The sequence below is a fragment of the Montipora foliosa genome, chromosome 8 (genome assembly GCF_036669935.1).
Source record: "Montipora foliosa isolate CH-2021 chromosome 8, ASM3666993v2, whole genome shotgun sequence".
In the NCBI taxonomy this organism is placed as follows: domain Eukaryota; kingdom Metazoa; phylum Cnidaria; class Anthozoa; order Scleractinia; family Acroporidae; genus Montipora; species Montipora foliosa.
Window position 1 is genome coordinate 43,620,591 of NC_090876.1, and position 10,000 is coordinate 43,630,590.

General features: G+C 39.9%; 1 protein-coding gene across 5 annotated transcripts in view; it reads left to right on the forward strand.

The window, feature by feature from the left end:
* Positions 1-4,636: 4,636 nt before the first annotated feature.
* LOC137968980 (nuclear envelope integral membrane protein 1-like) overlaps positions 4,637-10,000 on the forward strand; it is a 24,674-nt gene continuing 19,310 nt past the window's right edge. For 2 of the 5 annotated variants that reach the window (XR_011116641.1, XM_068815489.1), the window contains exons 1-2: positions 4,637-4,879; positions 4,956-5,065. The gene's annotated coding sequence lies outside the window, so the exon portion shown is untranslated. The remainder of the gene's footprint in view (positions 4,880-4,955; positions 5,066-10,000) is intronic. The other 3 variants (XM_068815490.1, XM_068815491.1, XM_068815492.1) reach the window with 3 other exon arrangements.

Genomic DNA, 10,000 nt, shown 5'->3' on the forward strand with positions numbered 1-10,000 from the left:
ATTGCGGGAAATGGAAGACCAGATAAGAAACGAGTGCATTGCATTTTACAGCAAAGATCACCAAGAAGATATCTTGTACGATTTTGTGAAAGCAAAACAAAGCATCCTTGACTGGAAAGCGCACATTCTGAGGTCATGCAATCAAGAAAAGGCAAAACAGGACCGCTTACAGAATTTGACCACCTCCGAAGCAATCGTTGTAATGGATTGGGCAATGAAATTTCAGCAATTGAAGTTTACAGAGAAACAGCCGGAGTGGTTTGAGAAACGTGGACTAAGTTGGCACGTAAGCAGTGTCATCTTTAAAGAAGAAAACAGCAAAGAAGTAGAGGTGCAACCGTATGCTCATCTGTTTGATTCCTGTACACAAGACTGGTATGCAGTCGCTTCCATTCTAGAAGATCTGCTTGTCAAGTACAAGTCTACTCATCCTTCAATTTCGCAAGTGTATTTGCGTTCAGATGAAGCGGGTTGTTACCATAACAACTCTCTCATCGCAGCTCTACGAAGTATCGGGGAACGCACTGGAATTTCGGTCAGACGCTTTGACCATTCTGAACTGCAACAGGGCAAGGACATTTGTGACCGTATTTTGTGTCCAATACACCTTATTCACAAATGGCCGCCAACCTGGGACAAGCGCGCGGCTAAACATGGAATCGAGGCGTTTTGGGATAAAACTTCAAGATCATCGAAGGAAACAAGTGAAACTATGTCTGTAGTCCTTTCGGAAAGCGATATTCCCGGTTCCTCTTTAAATGGAAGAAATCCATCGGAGCTGAAAAACGACGAGTTACGTTTTTGGCTTAAATGCCGTGATGATCCCGCCCAAGGTTTGCGCAAAAAAGCCCAACTCGTTAAGCGGTAAGCTTGTATTGTTCGATCGATGCTGAAGAATACATCAGTCAAGGACTCCTTGACTGATGTATTCTTCAACTTTTTTCAGAAAAGCAAAGGAGTATTACAGGTTGATTGTGTCAAATGTAAACATTGATCTAAGAATACTATCTTACTGCTTAGAAACACAAAAGAGTATATTAATTTCAAAGGTTATTGTGTCAAATGGATGCATCGATCGAACAATACAAGCTTACCGCTTAACGAGTTGGGCTTTTTTGCGTAAACCTTGGGCGGGATCATCACGGCATTTAAGCCAAAAACGTAACTCGTCGTTTTTCAGCTCCGATGGATTTCTTCCATTTAAAGAGGAACCGGGAATATCGGCTTTTACGGAGTTCCATGAAAATCCGGATTTATAACATGCGGTGGGGCAACCAAAGCGATGGGAGCTGTGTTTAAGGTTTCAGTGTGGAACTTTTAATATCGTTCGCCGATTTAGAAACTCGAACATGACCCCAGGTGGGTATTTGGGGACGAGTCTGGGATTTGTTTTGCTCTGCCTAACTATGGGTACACTTGCGTAGGTTTGCGCTCACCGTATGGAGGCTCAGTGAAGCGTTGACCAGCCGTGTCAAAATTGATTGTTAGCGAGCCTCGAAGGAGTTTGAAAATTTGAATATTTTTCGCTGTTTCTCAGCAATGGATACTCGCTGGACCTTGAAACTTGGTCAAGGGGAAGTAAATTTATCTGTGTAGCCATCGCCGGAGTTTGAGCGTGACTGATGCCGGAGAAGTGTGAATTTTTTCGGCGAGATCTGCGGTAAGTTTGAAATGAGTTGCCAGCCTTTCCTTTATTTAGGGAAGAGTGACGACTCGGGAATTTGAGAAGTCGCTTAAATCGCATTCAATCAGGCAAAAAATCACACAAAAAGCAAGAAATTCACCATGACAATAAAGTACGGCTTTTTTATTGAGAACTTTTGCGGGTAAATATTTTTTTCAGTCTGTTATCGAGATTCCCATACAAATCCTTATAATTGTTTACTTTCCGACTCTGGGCCGCCTGTGGTTTCCTTCGATGATCTTGAAGTTTTATCCCAAAACGCCTCGATTCCATGTTTGGCCGCGCGCTCGTCCCAGGTTGGCGGCCATCTGTGATTAAGGTGTAGAAAGCTGCCATAAGAACTTTTTGCAACGAAGGTCATGTTATCCTTACGGCCAATGATATAGACATCCCGCTGAAAGAACGGCAGGTAAAAGGGACAACTGCAGCGGTATGCTCTGTAGATGAATCAAACAAGAACGCTGAGGTTAGGAAATTAGAAGGCTTTAGCAAATTTCGCAACGTCTCTTTTGAGTTTGAAGGCATTCGTGTCTGGCGATGCCATGGGATTGGTTCCGGGAAGTTTGTTGCCTATAAGTCTTTAATTGTGCAACCGCAGAAATCGCCGTCGCTCATTACCAAGGAGCCATTATTTCCCATAAGGGACTGTGCAATAATTATCAGGAGGGGGGGGGGGGGGGGCCTAAATTGACGATTATGAAGAACAAAGTTTCGAGGTGCTCTTCATCCCTGACGACGCAGTGGAATGCGTTGCAGTACGGTGAATAAAGGTACGGGTTAGAGGGGGGGGGGGGGGTGGGGGTGGGGGCACATCATAATTTTGAGAGAACGTGAGGGAGGGTCAGAGCTAATCTTGACGCTGCTGGAGGGGGGACCTATCTAATTTTTCCTTTGGTGAAGCTCATTTTAGGACCCCCCTTCTTGATAATTATTGCACAGTCCCTAAGCGTGTCGCGAGTCCTTAAACCAGAGAAGAAAACTTCGGTTGATAGCGCTTCTGTTTTGTTTGTCCCAAGCCTGGCTGCATAAAAACGTTTGCGAGATCTGCTGACTTAAAACTTCATTTAGATGTAGGAGAGCATGTGGTACCGAACAAACCGGCAGTTTTGGAACATAATATGTATGACAAGCTAAAGCGAGACTGGGTTGCTATGTTTGCAACAGTGCAAACTGAAGAACGTCAATCACAGCATTACCAACCATGTACTCACAGCGAAGAATCTGTTCCCGAAGCAAACATGGGTTGGGCTCTGGCGAAGGCCAGAAGTGGTTCTTCTCAGTTTTCTGAAAAGGTAAAGGATTATCTGACAAAGAAGAGTGACATAGGAGAGAAGACTGGACAGAAAGTTTCCGCAGAACAGGTAGCAAAGGACATGCGCAATGCAAGAACCCATGATAACCAAAGGCTTTTTGGAAGAGAAGATTGGCTTACAAAATTGCAAGTCCAAGGATTCTTTTCTCGCTTGGCATCTCCGAGAAGAAAGTAGGGTTGGCACGGGGCTGACACGAGCGAAGAGGATGACGAAGGTGACGAAGTTGGAGAGCAGTGTCATGCTGTTGAAGAGGTCATAGAAAATCTGGGCTTAAAACATCCAATTATATTTGAGGTTTACAATGTTTGTGATTATCATCATTGCAACAAGCTTCCATCTTTCAATGTTAGTATATTGAAAGACATGTGCGAGTATTTCGAAATACCTTACAAATCTAGAGATCTAAAAAGAGACCTTTTAGCCAAGGTTTCAGAGCTTGTAAAGGAATGTGAGTGCAGCAAAAAGTGATCTCATTCTGTAACTTTACTGCGCAAGAGTTTGAGTGCATGGTATGTGGTCCAATGTTAGACTTTGCAACATCAGTTTATATGATAAGATGTGCGTAGTGTATTGGTTATTATCTAAATACGTAAATACTTTTGTGGAAACAAGTTATGTTATAATGTATCCAATCTACAGTTCCTTCCTTTTATAGGTCATTAGAATCTCTTTCTGCAAAGGAAAGTTCCGCAGGAAAGAGATCACTAAAGCAATTTAGAAAATGAAGTTGCAAAATGAGTGAGGCACGTTCATTGACTGGAAAATCCTACCGTTCTCCTGTATTTTTTTTATGATGTCCTCTCCGATATTTTAATGTCCAAGGAAATACTAAACCCGACTGGAGGCTAATCCGCATAAGTGCTAAGGACTGAATCTCAATTTATAGCGCCAGATACTAGCGCTTTGAGAAAAAAAAACGTAATTCTTGAGAGTAACGAACTCAGTTTTCACAACCAAGATTAATGTTCCTCGTCTTCGGGGACGACAGTATTCCAATATCTTTTTTTTCCTTGAAGGCAAACATTGACATGAATGTTTCTCGCCCGAAAAAAGAACATTGGGTCAGATTTTTGCAATAGACCACCGGCCCGAAGCGTCCACTCGTGACTCCAACCTCGCTCCCAGTGTCTCTCATCTTACCGTCCCCTAGAGCTCCAGGGTGAGGTAAGATGAGAGACCCTGGGAACGAGGTTGTTGTGACTACGCTGCGGCCAAGACGGTACGACGGTTAGAGAAGTTTTTCTGTTTAAATGACTATAAAACGTTTCAGCACTCTTATACTAACATACTTTTCCTTGACGTAATTGTCTCTTTGACTAACGACGGAAGTATATCTTCTGACCTCTACACCAAACCTACAGACAAACACCAACATCTACTCTATTCATCTTGCCATCCCTTACATACTAAAAGGGCCATTCCTTTCAGTCTTTCAGTCTTTTCCAGATTCAACTTTCGTTACCAGATGGTAATTTCGAGATAGTTCCTTTTTCTGCGTATTTTTCATCTTCCTTTCTCTTTTAATTCTACGTCCTTCTACTTAGGTGTCTTGGCAAAAGCGAAGTGTTTCGCCGAAGTGGCAACATAACAGTAACCCCGCTGACCACTGCAAGCGCTGACCCATAACATCCGTTGGAAATGTAACAAAATATGTGCTGCCCACATTCAAAGCACTTGGAGACTAGCTTCGGTTGAATTTATCGTCATTAATAGGAACAACTAAAACTGTTTCACTTCACGATTTCTGGTGATAGAAATATTGTTTTTGTTTTACTTATATTTCACGGATTTGTTTGGATTCCGCCGCCGTTTGGACAAATGAACCCGAAATGATCGTTGTCACGCGACAACATTTCCAAGATTCAGCTCTCCTTAGCAGATGGTAATTTCGAGCCATTTTCTTTTTCTGCTTACCTTTCATCTTTCTTTCTCTTTTAATTCTATATACTTCTATTTAGGATAGATTTGAGCGCCTAACAAGGTTTAAAGTGGCGTTTACCACGTTATCAACGGCCGTATTGGCAAAAGAGAAGTGTTTCGACGAAGTGGCAACATAACGGTAAATAAGGTAACTTTGAACGCTTTGTACAAGATCAGCATACTTTGGCCGAAAAATGTTTTTCCAGAAACGTGATGTATATGTCTCTAATGTCTGATTCATCACTGTGATTGCTTTCAACAGCGTTGGACTTTTGAGAAACAATTATTTTAAAATCAGCTCCAACGCTCCATCTAATTTAGTATGTAATATTTGAAAATTTATTTTTTATTCGCTGCGGCAGTTTTTCGATGTTTATCGAATGGTATTGCATTAAAATGCCATTTTCTTCAACACTGTGTAGTTTTGTCGTTATTTTGCGTTGCAATAGTGACTTCTGAACCGTTTATTGCGGGGACTTATTTTCGGCCTTGATTTTGCTGTTGGTCTGACCGAAGCAGTTTGGGGCTGGATATTTTTAGTCTTAAGCGAAACTGGAACAAAAGAGATTCATTTTGAAAGAGTATTCGGTAGCCTCTACTTGTAATCGTTTCCATTACATTTCCCATGGTCTTCTCCAAACTAGCCGCCTTGTCCCGTAAATTTTGGCTTGTAAGATTCAACTCAGCATACCCAGCTTCTTCCCAAAGCTCTTTCATGACGGCCATATAGCCTTTCTTCCTTCCTTTATCGTTTCTCGGCGCGTCTTTAGACGCCACTAGAAGCTTTGCTTTCCTTTTGAACTCAAGTAAATCCATGTTGATTTGTGATGTCCATTTTTTCTTTTCTTCTCCAGTTCGTTTTGACATCTTGTCTTGTCTGGTCTTGTAATGCCTTGTAATAAAATTCAAAATTATTGTCGTGTGGATTTCGCTTTAAGACACCTTGTTTGTTACCAAACAGTAGCAAAGTATCTTATCTAGATACTACATATAAGCTGGGCTTGCCTTTGAAGTGAAAAACACAGGGAGACACAAGTCCCACGTCCACTCTACTAGGCCGCCATATTATTATTAATTATTATTATTATTATTATTATTATTATTATTATTATTATTATTATTATTATTATTATTATTATTATTATTATTATTATTATTTTACTGTAGATGACATATCAAAAACCTGGATAGTAGGAAATCTTGATTCTATAGTGAACGGCTATATTCGAAAATGGCTTGAAATCCCGATATCTAAAACACTGAGTAATGTTTTCTAGAACGCAATAAATTTGGCCTTAATATTTGTCCTCCTTCAGTTAAATTCACTCAGTGCAAAACAGTTCTCCGCAATTCCTTAAAAGAGTCACGGAATGATTCCCTAAAAAATCTCTGGAAGTCGTCAAGCAGTCACACCAATATTCAATACGATGTGTTCAAATCCACCAAGGAAGTTCTTAAAGACTTCCGTTCTAATCAAGAAGACAAACTGCAACACCACTTAACATCTCAAGGTTTCTTTTTTACAAATGTTATCAAGCACTCATTGTCATCTGTTAACTCTATTTGGTCGTCTTCCCAGTCTCATCTACCCAAGAACATCTAAAATTTTACCATTCGCTACATCAACAACTCCCTTCCTACACGTAAGAATATGACAAGATGGGGATTATCACAAAGTCCTGATTGCTCCTTTTGCCTTAACCCTGAGTCACACCTGCATATTGTCGCTGGTTGTCAACATTACCTTGGTCGCTTCACCTGGAGACACGACTCAATTCTCAACTTCATTGCCAACTCACTTCAACCTGTAATTAATGATCGCTCTTCACTCTATGCTGATGTCAATGGCTTTCCGAGTCCTTCAATTATAACTGGTGAAAATTATCGTCCAGATCTTCTTTTCCTAATACAGTCCAAGTGCCTATTTATTCTAGAACTAACGGTTAGTTTCGGATCTAACCTTAAAAACAATGCAGTACGCAAAAAAGAAAAATACATGAACGTGGTCAAAGACATGAGAAGTAACTACAGATGTGTTAAATTTGTAAACCTTTCCATGAGCTCCCTTGGTGTTTTCTCCAACGAATGCTCTACGTTCTTAGAAATTATGAATGACATTGGCATTGACAAAACGCAACAACACTATATAATCAAAAAAATTATATGTCTAGCCATTAGAGCAACATATTTTATATTCTGTCGTAGAAATAAGACTTGGGATAGCCCAGACTTAATAAAACTGTAGTATATACATACATGATTGTATTTTTCTATTCATTTGTAAATACAGTATACAAGTATATCACTCAATTTCAAGAAGCCAGTTGTTAATTGCCTATACGTAGAGAGATTTACAACTATATTCGAAGACAAATAAAGATTCCATTATTATTAAGAAAAGCAGTTTAACACGGGTTGCACACTTCCCGCCAGGAAAATATAACATACCCCGTACCCCGACGGGCTGACACCTGATTTCCTTCCCTCCCCCGCAAAGAGTGCACGGGCGGGCGTACGCTGGCGTCACTAGCAAAATTTTTCGGTGGGATAGTTTACCTGATTTTCTTAGCTATGGCCTCCGCTCTCTCAAGCGTGCGCGCGAGGCGCTCCGCTATTGTTGTAGTAGCACAGAATAGATTTTATTTATCAGTAATGACTTTGGCATGCTTGGGAAAAAAATCTTATTGCGCCTTAACTTGTGTTTAGGTTATATTGTTCTAGTAACTGTTGATGAATGTTTTAATTTTGTCCTTCTATTAAACAGTTGCGAGGGCGCTCTGAATCCAGCCAATCGCACCTGGGCCCATTTGTTCGAAAGCCGATTAACTTCATCCAGGATTAGCGTAAACGTTTGCATCACGTTTTCAACTTTTTGGTGAAAGTTTCATTTGCATCAACATTTCAGTCATTGTGGTCAGCAGCAATAATTTAGATCGCATGATATTATAAATTTCACCATTCAAGACATCGTGCTTTGCAGTTAATGGGCTAACACACGATGAAGAATGGTCTGCTGATTTTCCAGGTCACAAGAATCTTCCACATTTTAACTCAGTTCGCGACCCTCTACAACTGTAACAGCCGTGTCCACATGGTATGAAATGATGCAGTTACGATCTAGTTGGTTTTCTTGCTTAATTGCTAATTCTTTACTGTGCATGTACAGGAGAGGAAAGGCTTTGGTCATAAGCTCTTCGAATTTTGAAGATCCTGTTATATTGGAAGGCTAGCACGTGTTTTAATGATTATCAACCCTCTCTCTCTCTTTTAGATTTAAGTACTGTAACAATTATTCTACGATAGATAGTAGATCAAATCCTAGTACAGATCTGCGATGCGTATCTATTCTGAGCTGTAATGCACTCAAAAACGTTACTCGATTTAGGGGTTATCCTTTAGATTAGCCTTTGCTTTATTTGGATGATCCCAACTCGCTCCCTATTTTGTTGTTACACCTTAGCTGTACTCTGTTTTGTTGCATATGTAAATTTAACTTATATATCGAGCGAAACTGAGCTGCGTTAAATAAATCATCTTGTCTTGTCTTGTCGGTTCTGACCGGATGAGCAGCACAGCTTTATTCTAGTTTTTCTATTTAGAGTACCACTGAAGTTACCATGGAAACTAGGCATGTAAATTTAACCTATATAATGTGTGAAACTGAGCTGAGTTAAATAAATCATCTTGTCTTGTCTTGTCTTGTCGATTCTGACTGGATGAGAAGCACAGTTTTATTCCAGTTATTCTATTTAAAGTACCACTGAAGTTACCATGGAAACTAAGCATGTGCAAAATCTAAAACAACGCAGCAAATGATATTAGAAAGGGTACCTAAACCTGGATTTTTTTTTTCATAGCTGTATTAAAAATTTTCCGAGCTCAACGGTCTTTATTATTTACAGGGCTTCTGATATTACGCGATGGTGCGATTTCGCACAATCGACCTCAAATCGTATCCGATCGCACAATTCATGAGAAATCGCACAACTTATGAAGTATTGCACAAACTTCACAAAATAAACCAAAAGACTTTTTTATTCGAAAACCTTGATCAATGCGTCATTTTCAAGATGTTTTACATTGAGAAACCTGCGGACTCTTCGTTTTCGCAAACAGTCAAGTTTGAGTAGCCAGTATCTTGCACCTACAACGTCTGGTTCTAGTTTTTAATATAATAGAGTTGCCTCTTGGCACAGCGCGACATTTTTCATACATTTTCAAAAGTAAAATTTACTTAGACGTCAATCAAATGTTTCCATCACAATAGTCCAGGCCCCAGTTCTCCAAACGATGGATAATTCTATCCGCCGGACAAGTCACTATCCAGTGGATAAGTAATAGCGAAATCAATTGCGCTATCCATTGGATAGTGATTTATCCGGTGGATAGCGTTATCCACCTTTTGAACAACTGGAGCCTGTCCTTTTAGCGGCAGTTGTATTCGTCATGGAAACATTTGATTGACGTCCACCTAAATTTTACTTTCGAAAACCGCTGTAATTGGAATCAGAAGACGATGGCTTCTTCCGCCAAATTTGTGATATGAACAGCAATTTACTGTACATAAAGTTAAGTCAAGCTGCGTTTACTTAGGAATGTGCAAGAAACTACCAGCTTTTTTCGTATGTATGTAGTTTATAAACATTTTTGCTCTTTGGTCATTTCAATTTCAGCAGGAAAAAAAAAACAAACAGCGGTTACAAACATTTTCATTTTATACTTGACGTTTCGTATGCTGCAACATACATCATCAGAAGTGACGGGTTAAAACTGTTACACAAAAATTAAAACTTGAGCGAGGCAATGGTGACTAGTTACAAAGTATTGTAACAAAATCGTAACTTCCGGTAGTTGATACTTCCGGAAGAAATAAATAAAGAAAAAGCTTCTCACTACCAATGTTTTCATTAAGAGAGGGTTTTAAGTCCCTGGTTGATAGCGATTCTTTAATTTTACACTGCAAGTCAGACTTTCCAGTAGCGAGGATTTCAACAGTTTTAACCGTCACTTCTGATAATGTATGTTGCACCAAACGAAACGTCAAGAATAAAATGAAAATGTTCGTAACCCGCTGTTTGTAGTT